At 42.1% G+C, this 22815-nt stretch overlaps 1 protein-coding gene across 2 annotated transcripts in view; it reads right to left on the bottom strand.

Annotated features, from left to right (window-relative positions):
* Window positions 1-22815, bottom strand: part of SULF1 (sulfatase 1) — a 131992-nt gene that overhangs the window by 71537 nt on the left and 37640 nt on the right. The gene's annotated exons all lie outside the window — the stretch shown is intronic.

Raw genomic sequence — 22815 nt, 5'->3', positions numbered from 1 at the left:
CGCTGGCGCCTAAGGGGACAGAGCCCTCCTTTGACTGTCAGCACCAGCCTCACTATTATCAAGACCCGGTGCAGCGCCGCCAGCACAGAGGTTGTGCTTTGCTGCCGCAGATCTAAACCTGCAAAGCGAAATGATTGATTGGCTCCAAGGCTGGGGGTTAGAGGCTACCCTCCCACATTAAAAAAAATAAATAAAATCCAGAGAGAGCACAGTCTCTGCCAGTCTGTACAAGAGGAGAGAGTTTGAAAGGGCTGGAAATGCCCCTCTCACTTTAAAACGCTAACCTGCTGCAAGCTTTTCTCTTAGGCTTCTGAAAGTTGGCAAAGGGCTCATAAAAAAAAAAAAAATCTGTCTCTTGGAGGCAGCGTCTGTATGGGAATGTAGGCTGCCCTAAAATTAATTAGATGGCAGCCCCCTTCCAGCCCCCTTCATCAGTTCCTCTGTCCCCACACACCTGAGGGGCCTGTATTTTGATCTGCATCAGATAAGTAAACATAATGAATTAAGTGTGAGCACAGCGTAGCAGGAGGGAAGGGCCTGCCTCGCTCACGTCCACGCCTTACTTCTGGAGGGTGGCATGGGCCACGAAAGAAGAAAGACTGTGTACTCTTTGCCCCAGCCACACACACAGCATTTTGTTTACATAAACACATCCCCCTATTATTTTAAACTTTATGAGCTGTTTTGTAAACATTTCTAATGCTTTTCACTCTGCAGCCTGTAATTACTGCGAGAGAGAGAGAGAGAGAGAGAGAGAGAGAGAGAGAGAGAGACTCAACAAGAAATAGGTTTTTAAACAAAAATCTAGTGTCTGCAGCAAGGCAGTCCCGACTGGCCCTGTGGCTCCGTGGAAGGGTTTTCTCGGTACTAACTCAGAGCTATTTCAGGGATTGCTGGGCATGCTGAACACTGGAAGCCCACAATTGTTCTGAACTGACTTTTTGGTTTCTGACCATTTGTTTTAAATCATGAGAAAACTGATATGAGCACAAAAGGGCAGGAAAACGAAAGACAAGGTGTCAAACAATGGCTTTCTCCCACAGAGCATGTACCAGGCTCCATTAAATACAGGCATGTCTCAGAGGGTCAGTCCTTTAAGCAAGGGTGTGTGAAGAGAGTGAGCAGGGCTTCCTTGCATCCACTATCTACAAACCAAACTCTGCTGATGGAAGTGACCTGGGAGGGCCCTGTCAGACTCACTGTGCGGAGTTTAACTAATCAGCCACACCGGCAACTGAAAAGTCTTGACAATTAAGATGCTGATAACATTCCCTGGAACCCAATCAACATTACTGGCTATTCTTCTCTTTATCTTATTTACTTTACTTCTTCCTTTAGGAAAGAGGAAATTAGTATTAATGATCCCTTATATAAATTACATTGAAAATCATTTCCTAATAAAGAGAAGGGAGACAGAGTGTTTTTATTTTCTTTTGTTTTGTTTTGTTTTTTTTACCTATAAAGTGACCTTCCCTTCTGGAGAGTTGAAGGTACAGAAGAGACCTACATGCCTTCTGCCACGGCTTGTTACTGATTCAGGGGATTTGTGTGTAAAAACGGGAAGCTGAGCAGTAAAGAACTTTCCGACAGGTCTGGCCAGCAGGAGCGCTCCTTGCTTTATCCCACCCCCTTCGCTCAGACACACAAAACACACCACTGTGCGCAAGCCGCACACAGACAATTCTTTATTCAAAAATGACCTTTTCAAACCTGTCATCCTCTCACTGCCTGGTTTCCAGCTCCAGCAGGAAAAGAAGTAAAGAAGCAGAAGAAAAAAAACCATCAGACAAAATGCAGAACTTGACAAAGGAGACAAGGATGCAATGTTTGAATTGGATACTTTGCAGGGGACGACAAGTGTCCTTAGAGACTAACGATTTGTCTTGAGAAATACTAGAAAATGGGAGAAATGTAGAAAGAGGTTTTTCTCACATGGGAAGGGAGCTTGAGGACCGGTCTCCAAGCCCTAGAGTGAAAATACCAATTGTCGTTAAGACCAATCAGTGGGCAGAGTGTACAGGACTTTGTTTAGGGCAGTAAGCCAAACTCTGAATGTGACATTAAAAGTTTCAAGTTACATATAAACGAAAAGAAAAAAAAAAGATCGGAAGAGTTTAAGCTAATTGGAAAGTTGAGTTCACAATTGCTCAGGTACCATACCCCACACTCAGTGTCCCAGTGGGATTAAGGGAATCGCTGTCTTCACCAAGCCCCCCTTGTCCCTGCAGCTGGGGCTGAGGTGGCCTTATTCTGATAATGTCCTGCTTTGTCCAACAGAGCAGTTCTCGTAACCTGAGAATTTTGGGGTTGATAAGGCTACAACTATATTAATTAGAATACTGATGTTGAAGATGGTGGCGTAGGTAAACGCGGTATCGCATCCTCCCATAGCCACATCAAAGTTACAATTAAACTACAGAACAACCATCATTCAAAACTGCCTGAAATCAAGCTGAATGTAAATCCTACAACTACGAAATTAAAGAAGCAGCCACATCGAGACTGGTAGGAGGGGCGGAGGTTGAAGGGCTGGTCCCACACCCACGTGTGGTGGATAAAAATCAGGAGGACACCTCGGCTGGAAAGGTCCTCCCTGAGGACTGAGGGGTCCCTGTCCCACATGAGGTGCCCCGCTCAGGGTTCCAGTGCCAGGAAGAGAATCCCCATAACTTCTGGCTATAAAACCAGTGGGAACTGAGGCTGAGGGAGGCTGAGGCTGCTGGAGCCCCAGGCAGCTTCTCTTAAAGGGCCCATGCACGGACTTACTTGGACTCGCACCCTCCATGCTCCAGTGTAGGGGAGGCAGCTTGAAAGGCACCAGAGACATACAGGGAAGAACTGAGTTGTTTGGCATTGGAGCGAGGGCTGGAGAGGGGGCTTTCTCCTGGACAGAGGTGCTCTCAGAGGCCTTTGTTCCTTTGGTGAACCCTTTCCTGGGGTGGCAGACAGTCGCCACATCTGGGACTCCAGCAACCTGGCTAACACTGGTAGCCCCACCCTGGTGACTCCCTGAGGCCCTGCCCTGCCCAACTTTCAGGCCCACCCAAGCTGTTGTCAGTTGTTTAACCATAGGATTGGCCTGTCTTGGATCCTGCTTCAGGTTTTCCTAAATTCTTTCAAACAAGCAGCGTCTGGTCTCAGCTAGCCCCATACCTCTTGTTAAGCAATACATAGAAACAAACACAGGGAGGCAGCCAAAATGAAGAGACAAAGAAAAAGGTCCCAAATGAAAGAACAGAACAAAACTCCAGGAAAAGAATTAAGCGAAATGGAAATAAGCAACCTAACAGATGCAGAGTTCAAAACACTGCTTATAAGGATGCTCAATGAACTTAGTGAAAATCTGAATGAACTTAGTGAGGCCCTCAAGAGCATAAAAAAAGACCAATCAGAAATGAAGGATGCACAGTCAGAAATGAAGAAGGCACTAACTGAAATAAAGAATAATTTATGCCCTGGCCGGTTTGGCTCAGTGGTTGGAGCATTGGCCTGTGGTCTAAAGAGACCCGGGTTCGGTTCCCAGTGAGGGCGCGTACCTTAGTTGCAGTTTGTCCCCAGCCCTAGTTGGGTTGTGTGGGTGGCAACCACTTGATGTCTTCCTTTCACATCAATGTTTCTCTCTCTCTCCCTCCCACTCTATCTGAACAAAATATCAAAAAGTGTCCTTGGGTGAGGATAAAAAAAAGAAAAAAGAATAATTTACAAAGATTCAATAGTAGAGTAGGTAAAGCCAAGAAGAAAACCATCGATTTAGAATATAAGGAAGCAAAAAACACCTAATCAGAACAGCGAAAAGAAAAAAGAATCCAAAAAAATGAGGATAGTGTAAGGAGCCTCTGGGTCAACATCAAGTGTACCAACATTCACATCTTGGGGGTGTCAGAAGGAGAAGAGAGAGAACAAGAAATCAAAAACCTGTTTGAAACAATAATGGCAGAAAACTTCCCTAACTTGGTGAAGGAAACAGACATAAATCCAGGAAGCACAGAGAGTCCCAAACTAGATGAACCCCAAGAGGCTCACACGAAGACACATCATCATCAAAATACAAAAGGTTCAAGACAAAGAGAGAATCTTAAAAGCAGCAAGAGAAAGGCAGTTAGTTACCTACAAGGGAGTTCCCATAAGACTGTCAGCTGATTTCTTAAAAGAAACTTTGCAGGCCAGAAGGGAGTGGCAAGAAATATTCGGAGTGATGAAAAGCAAGAACCTACAACCAAGATTACTCTATCCTGCAAAGCTGTCATTTAGATTTGATGTCCATATAAAGAATTTCCCAGACAAGTAAAAGCTAAAGGAGTTCATCACCACCAAACCATTATTATATGAAATGTTGAAGGGTCTTCTTGAAGAAAAAGATAAAAATATGAACAAACAAAATGGCAATGAATACATATCTATCAACAATTGAATCTACAAACAAAATGAACAGGCAGAACAGAATTATTCGCATAGATAAAGATAACATTTTGTTGGTTTCCAGATGGGGGGGGGGGGGTTGGGGGAATGGGTGAAAAAGGTGAAGGGATTAAGAAGTACAAATTGGTTGCTAGACTGACAACCTCAAAGGGAAGGTGGTTGAGGGGAGGGAAGAAATTAACCAGAGAACTTCTATGCATATATGCATAACCAATGGACACAGACAACAGTGTGGGAAAAGGCGGGAGGGGGGCTGGAGTGGGCAGGAGGGGTCAATGGGGGAAAAATGAGGAACATCTATAATACATTCAACAATAAATATAAGTTAAAATAAATACTGACGTTAGTTGCTTTTTTTTGGTCTCAATATGAATGAAGGGCGTGTCATACACAGTTTTTAAAAAGCCAGTTTCACTTAAGATGTAGCAGTAACATGATTAATTTTATTAAACCTGGACCCTTGAGTGCACATAGCTTCTTTCATTTTCTGGGTCAGGAGGTGGGAGGCACGTATCAAGGCTTTTGCTGCCGGTGGAGGTGTGACCACTGTCTCGAGGAAAAGCACCTGTGTGACTAGGTTGCAAGCTGAACTAGACACAGCTTTTTTCATAAACACCACTTTTACTTGAAAGAATTATTTGGGCTTAGATGTTTGGCAGGCATTTTCTCAAATAGTGAATGAAATGAGACTGTGTTTTCAAGGAAAACAACTGGCAGGATTTGTTGTGTTTGTTGCCAAGGATAGAAATCTAGCTTTCAAGTTAAACTCAGAATTTTGGAAAACTTGTATGGGCCTGTGTCAGCTTGGCTGCTTCCCGACACATAGAATGTTTCTGATGACATTGGTGTTGATATTAACAAGTGTTATTTTTTCATAGGGTAAAATGAAGTATGTCAACATTTAGAATATTTGCATAATTTAGTGACCCAATATTTCCCAGATGACCGAATATAATGTTACAAAATCATACATGAGTAAAAACTTACAATCAACGTGTGAGGTGACCGTTGGATTTTAAAGTAATAGAGTATTGAAATGATCACTGATTTGGTTTCAGATTTCTTACCACTTCTAACCTTTAAGAAACTAGAAAAAAAAATACTACTTGTCAAGTTTTGGTCTAATATCAAAGAAGATCTCTAGGTATCTGAATAAGCTATTAATGTATTTCTCCTTGGCCAACTACTTATCCATGTGAATTTTATTCCTGTATTTCAACCAAAATAACATACTTCAAAAGACTGAACGCAGAGGCTGGTACCAGACTAGTTCTCTTCCATTCAGGTAAACTTAAAAAGATTTGCAAAAATGTAACACAATGCCACTTTACTCACCAATATTTTTTTGGTTTGAAAAATACAGGTATTTTTTATAAAATATACCATTCACGTTAACATATAATATATTTATTACTGTTATTTTCAAAAGGATTAACGAATATGCTTTCATTTCTCAGCTTTAATGCCTGAAGTATCAATCCACATAAACAAAAGCTCATGGGGATCTTCAATGCATTTTAATAATATAAAGGGGTCCTGAGTCCGAAGGGTTTGAGAGTTGCTGGGGTACAGTGTATCGGGTTCCACCGTGTGGCCCAGACTTTCATTTTGAAAGTTATAGATCTGGCCCCATTCACAAAATTCTCAGTCACTTTTTTCCCCATAAAGCCTTGAAACTGTCCTGAGTTTCACATAGATGCCTGGTGTCACATAGGAGTTAATAATGAGTGATGACATTCTGTGTTTTTTAAAAAATATGAGGGTAACACCAAACCTTACAAATGAATGCCCACTCAGCTGAAGTTCACGAGAGGCAGGATCAGACACCCACTCAGCCCAGACACACACCTCCCAGGGATGGAGCAAAGAACTGTTTCTAGAACAAAGCAATTCACTCCATAGTTAGGACAGAAAAAAACGAGACATTGAAACAGCAAGAGAAATTGGGCCAGTAACATGCAATGCTTAGAAGCTGAATTCAGCCAGAACGCGTGTCACTTTGGGTCAGAGTGAAGCAAAATAGGATTATACCAGCAAAAGCTGGTAATCATATCTGTCCGCACTCACTGCCAATCTACATATTCACATTTCTTAACATCAGTTTGCACAGCCCCTTTCCCTTAATTGTGACTTCTTTTCTTTAGCGAAAGCCTTCAGGACGTGCTGTTTTCTTTATGATATATGTGAAACCATGAAGGAGCTAATTTCTTTGTTTTAAAAACGCCCTCGCTTGCAAAGTTCATCTACGGTTAATCCCTAGAAAGCCTGTTTCCCAATCTAATTTATTACAACTCCAAGCAAAGAAGAGAGACCACAGTCTCCTGGTGCAGTAACATTTTTGTACCCTCTCACCATAAATCTCTCCCAACAGCCATTGTCGGCTGAGGACTGTGCGTCTCTGACCTGAAGCACCTTCGGGAAAATACTTGGCTAAATGATGAGCTCCTCCTTGAATAACGTTTGCTTTTCTCCCCTTTCTCCCTTTCTCCTCTTCCTGCCCCCAACATGGTGAAGGAACCTTGAAAAGTCATTTATTCACAAAACCATTAGGCCAATTATCTGTAGGGTATGGTGGGGATGAGAGGCGAACTTCTTTTTACTTCATTCATGCCTATGTTGTATTTTTTTTTAAATGCTCTGTTGCATTATAAAAATAGAAATAAGTACATTTAAATTTTCTAGGTTTTCCTCTGTCTTCTCATGGAGGAAGAAAAGCAATAGGAGTTGGGTGGTGATAAGAATGAAGTGAGAGGCTGTAGCAGCAAATGTAGTGTTGAGATGTAGTTCTACAAAGTAGGAACTAAAACCACACAAAAATGAGTGTACCTAAAACTACATAAAAACGAGTGTACCGAGGGCATTTTAACAAATGCACGAAGTCTAAGACAGATTTGTCTGACTTCTTTCAAATAGGATTACCAAAAAAAAAACAAGGAAACAAAATGATCTAAAATTATAAAAAGAACCAGAAGGAGCTGGTATTTCTAAAGCAAATGCTACCAAGTATCTAAAGGGTAAAGGGTCTGACAATGGTCACTAGTTTCAGTGGTGGCAGTGAGATCCAGAAGAATGAGAACAAAGAGATTTCTGGAGTTTTAAAAAGGGGGGGCACTGAAAACTTCAGTCAATATGAAACAATAGCAATATTGATGAAAGGAACTACTGATGTGGTCTTAGGCATCTTAGCTAGCCCTTACAGTGCGTGGCTTATTACATTAAATTTCATTAAATTTACCATTGGTTTTGCATACGTACACTTTAGTTGTATTGAAGTATCTTGAGGTAATGCGTCGGTCAGTAGAAGTAGTTTGTTGTAATAACAAATAAACTCCAAATATCAAATGGATTAACACAATAGAAGTATAATGACCACTCATACTACAAGTCACACATGGAGCAGCACGGATGCTGGCTGACAGGGCACTGTTGTCTTGTTGCTACAGTAACTGGACCAAGAAGTAGAAGAAGAAAATGTTGGAGAATCTTGCAGGAGTTTTCCTTGGCTTCAACCTGAAAGTGACTCAATCACTTCTAACATTTCATTGGCTGCAACTAGTCACGTGGCCCCAACTAGCCACCAGAAGGCAGGGCATTTGGTGGAGCGGAGCAAGTGTGTGTTGAGCACTAGCACTATGCCACAAGCATCAGGTCTCACCAGTACCTTATGCATTTATCTGTCTGTCTGAAACACACACACACACACACACACACGTGTACATGTACACTTAAGATACATGTATAGATATTTACACACAGACAGATACATATTTCAAGTAATAAAGAAACATATAGCCTTCTTGGCAGCTTAAAGTTCAACCATTCCTAGGTACCAAAAATGCACTTTTAACATATTTGGGGATTTTTTTGGATATGTGTCCTTCTAGTCCTCCCCACCCCCTACCATATACACAGTCTGGCACAATACACATGTTTTTGCAATTCCACAATTCTTGTGATACATTTAAGTTTAAGAAAATATTTTGAAAAAGATAATTATATGCTGAATTTATATTTCAAAAGCATTTCTCCAAATATTTTCTTGTAGTTAAAATCTATGTGAAGAAAGAGAACATTTGACTTGACTCTAAATGAATCCACAGTCAAGAGAGTTTCACTGGGTTACCTTCAGTGTGGTCCAGCTCACCACCAATAATGCTCTTTATCATCTTCTAAGGGTTTAAATACAGAAGAGTGGAGATGCAAATTCTTTCTGAGGGATCCCGCTGGCCTCACATGTGATGATCAAGAAAAAGAAGTGTGGGCCATGGAGAGTAAGGGATGAATACTCATTTGAAAAGACAACGAAAGACAAGTCTACTTCCTGGTTTAAGTCTTAGGGGTAAAAATTATGGTAAATAGCTCTGTTTCTTTTTAAAAAATAACATGTTACTTACAGCAGAACCTTTAAAAAAATCAAACATCGATAGTTAAGTCAACTCCTTTGCTCAGAGACATTTCCAAGGAAACCAAGATTCAGATTAGTTCATGTATTGATATTTCAAACATACTTTCATGAGTTGTACTGGAAAATATTATGTTGCAATTTTTTTTACTATTGGTTAAATATATAATTCCAAGTCTTTCAATGACAAAATCATCTTAAAAGTGTGCTTTATATGTACGTAAATCCCTGTACTATCCTCCCATGACCAATTTTCCTTTAGCTGTATACTATCTCCGGATGATTAACTTGCATAGTGGTACATTTATGAAAAAAAAAGAGCAACTCCATTAAAATTTCAAGTGAAATTTAGGCCTGTAATCTTGGAAAATATCACTGCAGCAAAACAAAGTAAGTAACTAGAGGTCTTTCTAGGGAAATTAATTTATTAATCTTAGCCATAAAGTATGTGTAATGCATATAATGAATGCTAATTGTCTATTTTTGTTGCTATCTGTCTGATATATGGCCTTCTTGCCCAATCAAATTTATCTTCTTACCCTCAAATCATTATTTATCAATGTCTTCAGATAAATTATCACCTGAAGAGATATAGTAGGAGATTTTTAGAACCATAAATTCACTAAAATTTACTGATTCGCATGGTGCTGTTTGCATCAACAGACTTGTAGTAACTTGAAATTTAAAATATGACTTCTATCTTAGTTTATTGTCTGGAGAGAAGTTGGGTAATACTTTAGCTCATGAAAACTAATATTTTCCTCTATTGTAATAAAAGAATGCACTTTATGAAAATATAAACTGTCAAAATTTATAGAGTGAAAAATTTTAAGGGCCATATTATCACTCCAAACAGTTATTTGTGAAATAATCTTTCTTAAAAGACTCAGATTATGGTCTATGTCTATGGACATTTGGGGCAAATTTGTTTATTGTCATTGGAGTGTCTTTATTATATAGTTATAGTTGGACAAGTTCTTAGGTTTCATCTAGACTTCTATTCTACAGATAGCCAATGGTGTTCCACTTCCACAATTTATTTTTTCATTAAGTACTCTACTTTGTTTTTAACTTTCATTTCTCAGCACGCACAAGAGCAGTACTTGTCAAAGAATCTGATGTAATTAAACCAAAGTATACACCCTACAAGTAAAATCAACCATTCATAAAAGTTGGTCACTAGAGGCTCTTTCAAACAATGCATATTTCAAAGTAATCTACAGTAATCCCTTCTCTCTACTGATTTGGTTTCTATGAAGTCTTAAGCACATGTGTTCTGCAAAAAGGAGGTTTATTAAAACCTGATGTGATATTATAGATTATAACGCAACAGGGTGGGGCTGATTTTAATATCCGAGTCTTCAGAAAGGAAAGCAACTTTTAATTATATTTGTAAGCTTACTAAAGCATTATGTATACAGAGGTAGATGGTATTGACTATTAAGAAAAAAAAAGAATGTTACCTAAATTTTAAATTTGCATGTAAAAATGGGACAGAAATTCAAATAGTTTTCACTGATGGATGGATTAGCAAAGCACAGAACTATTTTATAACTATAAACAGTGAGGAGCTTTAGAAAATTCTTTATAAACTTGTGAATCCCCAGTTGATCATTCTTTTGGCTTGCTATGGTGAAAAATGATCAAAATGTGTCATATAACAGCATTTGACAACTACAAAATATTTGTTGTCATGATTTGTAGAACTGGATTCATACACTTACTAAGTAAGTCTGGCTGCCTAAGAAGTTTACCAAGACCTCCAGTCTTGGTGGATTTCTGGAGGTTTTGTTTGTTAGTTTTTCTTGACCTCTTTCCTATTTCCTATTTGTACTTCACTTCAATCATGGATGAGAATACAAAAGATTAGATTTGGTATGTTTCTGGTTCTCCATTTCAAGATCTCCTGCAAAGAGCTTTATATCCTTGAAACACACACACACACACACACACACACACACACACACACACACCCCATGTACATAATCATCAGCCAGTCTTGAAATTAGCAAAAAGCAACACCTTGCACACAGACAAGCTGCTTTTCCTAACCCCCAATGTGATGGTATTAGGAGGTGGGGGCATTTGAGAAGTAGTGGAACCTTTATGAATGGGATCAGTGCCCTTGTAAAAGGGGCCCCAGAGAGCTCACCCACCCCCGTTCCGTCGGAAGACACTGAGACAATGGCCGTCTATGAACTGAGAAAGTGGGCTCTCACCAGATGCTGGCTTGGCTGGAGCCTTAATCTTAGACTTCCAGCTTTCAGAAACGTGAGAAATAAATGTTATTTAAGCCAGCCAGTTTATCGTATTTTTGTTATAGCAACCCGAAGAGGCTAAAACAGAAGGGATATTAAAGTTTACCTAGATCAACTTTTAACTAATGAATAAAACATCTCTAGGGCATCTGTGAAAATGCCCATCTAGGTAACACAGAATTCAGTAGGCCACTTGTTTGTTTTGGGGCAGCATTTAAGGTTAGAAAATTCTCCCTTTTATAGAACAAATACCTGCCTTCCTCTCTTCTTTATGTTTAACCATGTTCTACGGAGTCACACACAATAATTCTATATTCTTCTGTATGTAACAAATGCTTTCAATATCTAAAGATTGTTTTCATTTAGCTCCTAAATCTTCTTCTGTTACACAACATACCTACATTATTTGGTAGTTTAGTGGTAAATTATGAGAGAGTGGTGAAGGGGTTATTTTGGATTTGGCCATTGATTAGTTAAGTATTGGATCAATAGCTCCTACAGAGCTGTAGGAGTTTTGCATATTTAATGCCCATCTGGCTCAAAAGAATTTGGACTACCAGACTATTAACCCATGTTTTTCAAATTCACTAAGAAAAATTTTCTTATGTACCACTACTTTCTTGTTTGGACTAAATTTAATTTTAAAAGGTTCCATAATTTGTGTAATTAACTTGGTAATCAGTTTTATTGACAAGTAAAGCTGGACAAGAAAGAGAAAGATCTGCCCTGGCCAGTTTGGCTCAGCGGTTAGAGCATTGGCCTGTGGTCCCGAGAGACCCGGGTTCGGTTCCCGCTAAGGGCACGTACCTCGTTTGCAGTTTGTCCCCGGCCCTGGTTGGTCGTGTGGGTGGCAGCCACTCGATGTGTCCCTTTCACGTTGATGTTTCTCTCTCTCTCTCTTCCTCTCTCTCCCTCCCACTCTACCTGAACAAAAAATGTCCTCGAGTGAGGAAAAAAAAAAAAAAAAAGAAAGAGGAAGATCCAGGCTAAGAGTCATAATCCAAGCACTGGACTTTTGTCATTACTTGACAATTTAATTATTGATGTCTCTCTAGATTTTGAGAAAGCCTTTCTTCTGACTTGACTTCCAACTTCACCACACTTGACTTCCAGCTTCGGGATACTGGCTACTTTACAAGAGCTATGTAAGATAAGAACAACCATTCCATTATTAAACCAAGGCCTAAGCTCAAGTACTTAATGTATAAGGTAGAACAGGGGTCTATCATAATTTTGTTAATTACTCCAGAGTTCCCCATTCAAGAGTGGGGCCTAAGAAATTGCATTTTTTTTTTTTATCCTCACCCGAGGACATTTTTCCATTTTTTTGTTCAGATAGAGTGGAAGGGAGAGAGACAGGGAGAGAGAGAGAGAGAAACATCGACGTGAAAGGGACACATCGAGTGGCTGCCACCCGCACGACCAACCAGGGCCAGGGACAAACTGCAACCGAGGTACATGCCCTTAGCGGGAACCGAACCTGGGTCTCTATGGACCGCAGGCCAATGCTCTAACCGCTGAGCCAAACCGGCCAGGGCAAAAATTGCATTTTTAACAAGATCCTAGGTGATGCTGATGCTGTTGGTACTGGTCCAGGGTAGAGCAATCGATCCACTAGCACGAACGAAGGAAGATGGCTAGTGCTAAGCCTGGGGCAGGTGCTCAAGTCTTTTCATGAAGGTTGATCTTTCAGGACTTTGCATCGGCTGGAGCAGCTGAGCACTCACAAACAAGACTGTTGCTATTGCAGTGATTTCATAGCTGAGAGGACTTTTGTAAGGCCGTCGTCTGCGCAGCTGACGGGAAAGCAAACATTCCAGTGCGCTCGGTCCTTGCTAGGCTTCGGCAACTGGAAGAGCTATCCGTGGAAGGCCGTCAAACTCCCCTCGGCAAATAAACAGAAATGTTCCACCGAGCCGCTTTCAAACGACCCTTTAATAATATCCCTTTCTACGTATTCTCAATGTCTGAAGAAACTAGGTTCCACAAATCCTCGACATCCATGAACTCATGGAGTCTAACCGTGGCCCAGTGCAATTTCAACATTTATTAAACAGTTGTGATGTACAAAGATAGGTTTACCATCACCATGATTTATTTTCTATCGTTAGGTAAATAAATTATTCCTAGAGATAAGGAGGCAGAGTGAGTTACTCGCTTTCTTTGTTGTTGTTAATCTTCACCTGAGGATATTTTTCTATTGATTTTTTAGATAGAGTGGAGGGGGGCGGGGGCAGAGGGAGAGACAGAGAGAAAGATCCAAATGTGAGAGACACATTTGGTTGCCTCCTGCATGGGGGTCGAACCTAGAGGCCAGGTACATGCCCTTAACCTGGAATAGAACCTGAGACCCTTGGATCCACAGGCCGAGGCTCTAACCACTGAGCAAATCAGCCAGGGCCTTGCTTTTGTTTTCATGAATCCCTTCCTCACTTTTCCAATTCTGTCCCAATCACCCACCCTGGGCCTTTTACCCCATCCATCACCTCCCTCAAGACTCTGGTAGACAGATATAGTTGCCATAAAAAACAAACGGCCTCAATTCAGCAACATGAACCAAAATATACATATCAACCCACTGTGATGTGCAGGATACATTAGGGATTCTAGGGAACCCCATGCTGGATTCTCCTTACACTATGGAAGAGTTGGGAAAGATGTGTGGTCACATAAAATGAGCTGGAAAGTTGCACAGAAATCACTGGGGCTGGGTGTAGAGAGGGTAGAAACAGAGCAAATGCTGGGTTTGCAACCTTCCGAACGACTTTGTGCCTCTGAATTCCTGCAGCAGCCACTCCTCAGAGTCCCAGATCAGGACCTTCTGTCGGCTGTCCCGCTGAGAAGGTGCAAGAGCTTTGGAGTTCGGTTTCCCAGGTGTCCGACGTCAGCGAGTGTATTTCATTACCGCGTGGACTGCTGCTGGGATCCGGGCGCTGCTGAGAAATGGCACATCTGGAATCTGAGGCCTTTTCTTCCTTTTCCTTTCCCCCTTCCTCATTTTATCGTCTGTTTCTCCTTCCTTCCTCAGACACTACCATCCCGTTCTTCCCCCTGGACTACCGAAAGTCCTCCACTCTTTTCTTCTGCATTCCCAAGTCTCCAAATTTCCACCACTTCCAGCATGTGGAGGAAACCTTACATGTTATCGAGAAGTCAATACCTTTGTGAATATCCACTGAGCATGACTGGATTAAACCTCTCGTGGTCCTCAGTTCGCTTTATCCCAGTTGCATACCTATGGAGTAGGTACTAACATTGTTTGTGGGAAACTGGGGTTCAGGGAAGAGAGGGAGTGTGTCCAAAACCACAGAACAAGGGTAGGACTGGGACTGCCACCAGCATCTTTGTTCTTAACTGTTCCCTGTCTGCTTTTTCCTCCTGAAGTGCACGTTCACTTTAAAAGATCTAGTGTGCCTGAAGAATTCTAAACTGGCAGAATTCACGAGGAGAAATGTGGGGGATGAAAATGGGGGTCAGGTGCCGCTGGTGTTTCCAGGCATCCGCCGTGGTGCCTCACGGTATCTGCCCCAGAACAAAGCAGGGCATCAGTATGGCAGCCACACACCACGCACAGGTCCCCTTTCACCTTACACACAGAGGGGACCCTCCTAGCGCGATGACACAAAGAGTCGTTGCTGGGTGAGGGAGTGGACTGGCGTGGCTGAACATGAATATTCAAGACCACAAGTCACAACTCCGTGAATTCGAGGGTCTCCTCTGTTTGTATTTAGCATTGTGGAGTCGCGAGACAACTTGCAGTGATTAATTAATCCTTGGTGCTGAGGCAGAAGGTGAAATAATTTGTGCACAGTCACGCGGCTGGTCCTCTCAGGCTCCGAGGGAGTGCTGGAGGGCTGCGTTTTCCAGAGGCAGAAAGGAGACTGAACTTGACTTTCTGCTTTGTGCCTCTGATCCGAGAGGTTCACCCGGGAACCCTGGACATTTTCTAACCGGAGGGCAGGTGGCTGCCTGCTGTCCTTACCCCACACCCTTATGACATCATCCTCAAGATCCCCATTCCATGGAAACCCCTTCCTTTGGACCCCTTCCCCCCCAGGCCTGCTGCCCAGCCCCGAGGAGGCATGCCCATGGGAGCCCTCCCTGAGCTCGGCTTCCTGACTTGTTGGGTGGAGGAGGCACTATCCGGTTAATTGATTGCATGTGGCTGCTTGTGGCCATTCTCCCAACATGTCCTCAAGTGCAATTTTCACTCAGGCTAGCCACAAAAATGCCTCAATTATCTATCCCAGTAGGGGGAAGGAGGGTCTCCAAATATGTGAAATTCCATGGTATTTTACTTGAACTATTTTATAGGTGGTGCTTCAAACCAACCAACAGGAACCAAAAAGAGCACCTGAATTTGCACAGAGGCCTCCCAAAGCACGGCGGCTTATCACAGAAAGGGATGCTTGCTCCCTGGGTCCCTTGGTGGCTGCAGGGTTGGTGGCCGGGCCCTGCTTCAGGCTGTAGCGCTCAGAGTCTTCTCACTCCAGGACTCAGATCTCTCACCCCAGACAGCAGTGCCTACACGAGATGTGCCATCCCCATGACAGACACCAGCAGCGAGAGTGCTGGTGGAAACTTGGATGCCACCCCAAACACCTGCTTGGACACGGCATCCGGCACACCTGCTTACCTGGCATTGTCCAAGGCAAACCATGTGGTGGAGCCCCGGAGGGGTGGCTCCCCAGAAGGCTCTGAAGTCCCATTGTGGTGCGTGAGGATATTAAAACTACGTGCATTTCTCTGGAGGGGGAGGGGCGGGGATACTTGGGGATTGTGATTTAATCTACCACATGAACTTGCAAACGTTAATCAAGTATTTCCTTGTCTTTAAAGAATACTGGGAATGATGTCACTGTTTTGTTATGTTTTATGGCTCTGGGTCATCACTGTTCATGTAAATATTGCCCTTGGTTATAATTCAGACGTTCCCTTAGGGGAATACTGGGGTGTAGAAAGCTGTTTGCCCAAGACACTGGAACGATACTGTTCAGAATTCTTTGTGGATGTTTTTCATAGCATTGTTTTTACTTCCTTTGCTATCAATTATGATTGGTGCACCGACTCTGTGACAAACATTTGGGTGCTTCATAGGGTTATTAGATTTCTTTGTGTGTATGTGTGTGTATGTGGGGGGGTGTTTTTTGTCTGTGTCTGGCTAGTTGAGGGTGTTAGATCAATGAAGTTAGGAGACACTGGGTTTGGGGTTAAGTTTCACAAGAACATCCTGTTTTGCTATTTCCAATATTTAACAGGAATTCTTTTTTAGAGCGTTGATGTTGACTAAGCGTTAAAACTACCTGCTATTTCTTGTTCAACTTCATTGATTTCCATTGCCATCCATGTTTAATTCAACATCCTTTGGTAGAACACCGGTGTAAGGTACTTTGCTCAGCTCTATTGGAGCTAATGGATGAGTGGATGAGAGAAGAACTGTGCTCTCGATTGGATAGTTAGTGCAGTGCTGGGTATGACGTAGTTCCACGTGGTGCCAGCAGCTGTCCTCTTTGTCAAGGTAGGTCAGACAGCACACTCTGAAAGGCCACAGGGCACCCCGGATTGTGCACGATACTCACTTTGGGTCGATACTACCCTAAACGCCACAGAGGAGTCTGATAACAATAAACCCCAGAGAGCCCCATTAGCCAGTCAAGGCACAGGAAAGTCAAATGTTTCCAGCTTGGTGAGTGGACATCTATTTCTCAGCTAACAGTTTCCTCCAATATATTTTTAATTATCCTCTGAATTCCTGACCTTACCCTGATAATAGCTGAACTGTGAACAAGATTTTTCATATGCTTAGGCGGTTTCTTGCATCCAAAGTCCCATTAGAAGAAACATTTGTTCTTTCATGGATAAAATAACTCCTTCTATGTTCACAGCTTAGGGAAGACTTTGGTGTAAATGATCAAACTCCCTCTTTAGTATTTGCTCTTGCTCATATAAGAAGGAAGAGCAGGCATCATCATTCTTCCTCCAGTCCATCTCCACCCCCCACAAGAGGCTCAAAAAGCTGAGGCTGAAACTCACACTCAGATCTTCTGTTCCTGAGGCTGACAGCTTTTCACCCTAATAAATCAATACGTTTCCATTTTATCTTGCTATTTTATGACTGATTGCCAACTCGATTACCCATGGTCATAGATGTTAAAAACATACAATTAATGTACAAACAGGCAAAGAAAAATGCGTTTGCCCTAGTTTCAAAACTTTTCATTGCTACTTTTCACTACAACTCAAGCAAATAGAATATTGGTTTTAGGGTTCCTTATTCTTTCTGCACAAACCCACCAGCCATTAAAAATACAAAGAAGTAATAATGTCCCTAGTAATGGGAGTGGACTGAGTTAAAGTGTGAATGCTGGTCTCTAATAATTTTAGCAACACTATTATGTTGATCAGAGTACCCTTCATAGAATCTTATATTTAGAAAATGAGAAAAACAACTTTTTGAGTAAACTATGTCTATGAGATAATTTAGATTAAATAATTTAAGGATTAATTACTCAATTAATAACTTGAAGAAACCTTTGAAGATATGTTGATTTTAACGTTTTGATAGTCGTTTTACAAAAACGGACTAGAAAGTTAGATTGATAACCTGCTAAACATGCATTCGTATGTGCCGTGGACTGCCGATAGGAAAGGGCTGGTGTATAGGAAGTTAGCACCTTCCTCAGTGGACAGCGGCTGGAAAACTTGTAGTTTTCTAGGCAGGAATGTGGGAAAGTGCTGGTTATTCCTGGAAATTCGCCTCACCTGGAGTCATTGCTTTGCCCAACCACAGAGCTGAATGTAGAGGCCAAAGCAGTATTCGATACAATAATGATAAGGCACAACTTATCTCTATTTTGTCTGATGGAAACAACCTATATTTCTCCAAATTCTGAGCTTATATAATTTTTGTTGCTATTAGTTGAAAGAAAAAGTACATTTTTATTTTAAAATATTTTTTAAAATTGATTTTTTACAGAGAGAGAGAGAGAAACATCGATTGGCTGCCTCCTGCACTCCTCCTCCTGGGGATCAAGCCTGAAACCTGGGCATGTGCTCTGACCGGGAATCAAACTGGGACCTTTCAGTCCATTGGACATTCAATCCCCTTAGCCACACCGGACAGGCAATGAATTTTTATTTTTGACGAATGTAAATAGTTCCAAATTATATGGCAGGGACTTCTCATTGCCTACTTAATCATTCATTACCTTCTTCATGTACAACAAGATCCCGATTTTATTTGCAGTGGCAAAATGCCCAGCTTTCGGTGACACCTTCTTGCTCCCTTCCTTACTCTATGGGCCCACATGACTGAATTCTTTCCAATGAGATGTAATAAAAAGACTGTGTGGGACCTCTGGGATGGTTCTATAAGACTGTGAGTGGCCATTTGTCATGTGACACAGCCGGAGCATCTGCACCATCTTGGACCATGAGGTGTTCTCGTTGATGGGATGCTCCATGGAGGAGCAGACAGAAAGGAAGCCCTGGTCCCTGGGGACAACAGTCCCAGCCCTGACCGTCCGACTCTGGATTCTTTATTGGAGAATCCAGTTGTAGCTAAGGCACTATTTTGATTTTTGCTGGGTATAGTCAACTTCCCAATTATATCTTTTGACTAACATGCTTGTTTTTTCCCCTAATTCTACCACCTTCCTTGACTCAAAGTGTTAAAAAAACTGGGCCTTTTAAATCCAAACCAGTAGATTTTATTTTCGAAATAGGAAAAAACAAAACCTGTGGTAAATGAGAGATTTGAAGAAATAAAGAACCACACCAATAAAAGTGTAATTACAACTTGTGGTAAGTGCTATGAAGTCCATGGGGACAAGTGGAAACATGAATTCTCTCAGCAGGCATTAATCTCCAAACTAATGTTCAACTAATATTTAAGCCAGTTTAAGGTTTCTGGGTCAATTAAAGAATGTTAGAAATCTCTCATTAGCTATGGAAATAAAAAACAGAAATAGATTCTTCTATGTTTTGGCAATTTCTTGGGATTCAAAGCATTTTATTATGGCATAAATGGCTCTTTAGCTTCTTAAAAATAAAACAAGCCTGTAGTCTTTATATAAATAATATACCAGTAGTTACCTGAAGGTTTTTTTTTTTTCCCCAGCATGAATGCTTCTATATTACTGAGGGGAAATAAGTCATATATTTGAAGGTAAATCCGTTGAGAAGATAAAAGTAAATTATAAAAAAAGAGATTTCTATAATCAATTGAGAATTCCATTCACACTAAAATACTCAGAATTGAAGTCTTCAAGAATTTTTTTTCATGTACAAAGAGCCGCTAACATTATTTCTGCAGGTAGGTGTATTTCATGACCATTCAAGGAAGTTCACTTACTCTAGCTCACGGACCTACATCCTCTGCACGTTTCTAGGTGAGACTGTGGCAGTCTGAGCAAATGCGTGAGAATCCTGGCTGAATTTTCTCGAAGGCCTCTTATTGAGCTGCTGGTGACCCATCTTGCCTTCATAGATGCAACAGGAAAAGGCTACATGAGTTTTCTTGAAATAGGTTAAATGGTCACCACCATCATCACTAATCATCAGAGAGATGCAAATCAAAACAACAATGAGGTATCACCTCACACCTGTCAGAATGGCCCCCATCAACAAATCATCAAACAACAAGTGTTGGCGAGGGTGTGGAGAAAAGGGGACTCTAGTGTACTGCTGGTGGGAATGCAGACTGGTGCAGCCACTAGGAAAACAATATGGTGTCACCTCAAAAAATTAAAAATTGATCTTCCATTTGACCCAGTGATCCCACTTCTAGGAATATACCCTAAGAAGCATAAAACACCAATCAGAAAGAATATATGTACCCCCATCTTTGTAGCAGCACTATTTACAATCGCTAAGATCTGGAAACAGCCCAAGTGTCCATCAGTAGACGAATGGATCAAAAAGCTGTGGTACATATACACAATGGAGTACTACACAGCGGTAAGAAAGAAAGATCTCTTATCCTTTGAGACTACATGGAGGGACCTTGAAAGTATCATCCTAAGTGAAACAAGCCAAACATAGAAAGACAAATTTCATATGATCTCACTTATTTGTGGAATATAATGAACATAACAGTTTGAGGAATGGGGTAGTCCCAGAGACGCGGAAGCGGGGTACAGACTGAAAATCCCCTAAAAAGTGGGGAGGTGGGGGAGGGATGAACCACAGAACTTATACGCATGTATGCATGAACAGTGGACATGGACAACAATCTGGGGAAGGGGTAGGGAGGGAGGGGGAGGGGGAATCAGTGGGGGGAAAAAAGGAGAAACATCTGTAACAAAAATTAATTGATAATAATAATAAAAAAAATGGTCACCACCAATGATGGATTTGCGTATTTCATACCCAAAGGAGGAATTTTCATATTTTCAGACAACATTGGTTAAGATATTCTGTCATTTTCTTACCTAAATGCAAAATGTTAATGTTGGACACAAAGATAACAAAACAACTCCTCTGCAGCAATGTCGGAACATGCGTATTCTTAATTATCTGCCTCACCTGCAGACCTTCCCTTTTTTCCCTTCTAACTCGTGCAGATAGGACTTTTTGGTTGAAAATAGGATTCTACCTTTACTTGAATACCAAGGATTTCCTAAAAAATTCAAAGTCCTAAAACTCAAGGTTTCTATGCTTTCGGAATGTAAAAACGATCTGCTTCGCGTTGTGTTTCAGGTATATCAGCTCAGATGAAGATTTCGTAAACTCGGATGAACACATACACCCTCGGGTGCATTGAGAGGTTAAATGACTGACGCCAGATGCCGGTTCCTCCCGTGGAGGAGGAGCACCACGTCCGGGTGCTTCTCTCCTGCGCCTGCGCCGGCCCAGGACGCTCCATCATCACCATTCACGCTCTCCATTGCACTTGATGCAAAACGAATCGAGGGCGGCTTCCTTCTAGTTCTGTGACTATTTCCACTGAAGCCAGCTCGTCTCGAGGGAATGGACGTGCTCCAAGGAGCAAACTGAATACCTAAAGTGTGTGCCACCCTTCCCAACATTCCTCAGAGTATGTGGAGCTCCCCTGGTTTGAAAGCAGGGGCCCCCAGGGAAGTTACACCAGTGCAGAAGGTGTGAGAGGAGGGAAAGGAAATGCCGGTGTCAGCTCTCTGGACAGAAGGTGTTCGGGAGCGTGTAGCATCTGCTCCTTCCAGGTAACGGCTCCGTAGCAAAGGAGGTGCACGATTACAGGTCGGTAAGCCCCAAGTTTAAGGACAGACACCCCTCCCTCATACTCTTTCCTCCACCCCTTCCCCAGTTTCTCCTCATCAATGGCTTGAATCCAGGGGTGTTGAGAAAGAAGAATGGAAAGTCAGATGTTTTTAGTGATCTGCAAACCAGTGGCTCCACAGTTCTGAGCTCAAAACATTTCCATCTCTCTTTTTAAAAATCTTTTGCTCTAGAAATCAAATGTCACTATTTAGCCACACACGCACCTACTCACAGTACCCACAGGTTTTATAAAATGTCTTGTTCCCCTAACAAATATTCAGAAGGAAAGACCGTTTGTAGGTTCTCCTGCCTTTGCGAGCTGGGACACCCTGATTACACAGGACCATCTTTGCTTTCAAACCCATGTTCGGGAATCGCTGTGCTTGTCTTAGAAACATAACAGTTAGAAGTGGTATCTGTCCTGTCTATGTTATGTTTTCTTCCTTCTCATTTATTACATCTGATTTGAAAACAAGGTCATATATTCCCTCACCAGAGCCAGGTCTGTCTCTCTCCTTTGCTAGAAGAGTAAATATATAATAGTGAATCCTCCACTTCCCTGCATTTCCCTTACTTCCACTACTTCAGTTTTTCTGAGTAAAGACGCAGATCAAGTTCGAGAGCCTTGCACACTGTCCCCGACACCGGGCAAGCTGGCGGGCACCATGCTTCTCGAGGAACTGCCCTTACCTCGGGTAAGACTACACGGTGTGCTGTGGTCACAGGGCAGGCATGTCCAGTCAATGTCGCATTTCTGCATCACGTGGATGTCATGTCTATCTGATTGCATGCAGTGGGGAATTACTGTACGGACCTGGAGACGCTGTCCTGTCTTCCCTGAAACTCTTCCCCTGTCCTCTCCACTCTCGTCCCTGCGTTATCCATCTCCCTTCCCCTAAACACACACTTTCTGTTTCTTCCCTCCTCTCTTCCCGAATTTCCCCTTTTCAGGATTCCTGGAGCTGTGCCATGCAGGTAAGGCTATGAGATTTTCAGTTATAGGTTCCTACTGAAATCACAGAGTTTTGATGTGCAGATTAATTTGAGTTAGAGGGATTCTAACAGAGGTATATAAAATGCTTGCCATCACCTACTATGTGCCACTTCTTGTGAAAGTTAAACAGAGTATAGTTCCTCTAGGAACTTATCACTGGTCTTTCATTTGTATATTCTATCCGACAAAAGGCAAAAGAAGGCATAACAAGTATCTCTTTAGAGTGGAGACCTCAAGTGACATCCTAGAGCAGGGACATACACTGCTCACCGCGCTCGGCAAAGCATGCAACCAGGCCCAGCAAGCTGGGCAAGAAGGCAGGAGGCGCCATACCACGACAGGAACAGCTTGGGGCCTGTCCTGGTGGGGACACTGCCCCTCGCCGGAGAACTCGGCAGCTGTAGGAGAAGGGGGGATGGATTTGGAAGAAAGTTATGACTCTGAGTTTCTGCTCTCCCACCTGCTAGTTGTAAGATTTTGGAGAAGGCAACATTCTCTGTGTC

The sequence above is a fragment of the Molossus molossus genome, unplaced genomic scaffold (genome assembly GCF_014108415.1).
Source record: "Molossus molossus isolate mMolMol1 unplaced genomic scaffold, mMolMol1.p scaffold_m16_p_16, whole genome shotgun sequence".
NCBI classification, from domain to species: domain Eukaryota; kingdom Metazoa; phylum Chordata; class Mammalia; order Chiroptera; family Molossidae; genus Molossus; species Molossus molossus.
Note: the sequence above shows the minus strand (reverse complement) of the source record. Positions and strands in the feature narration are given on the sequence as shown.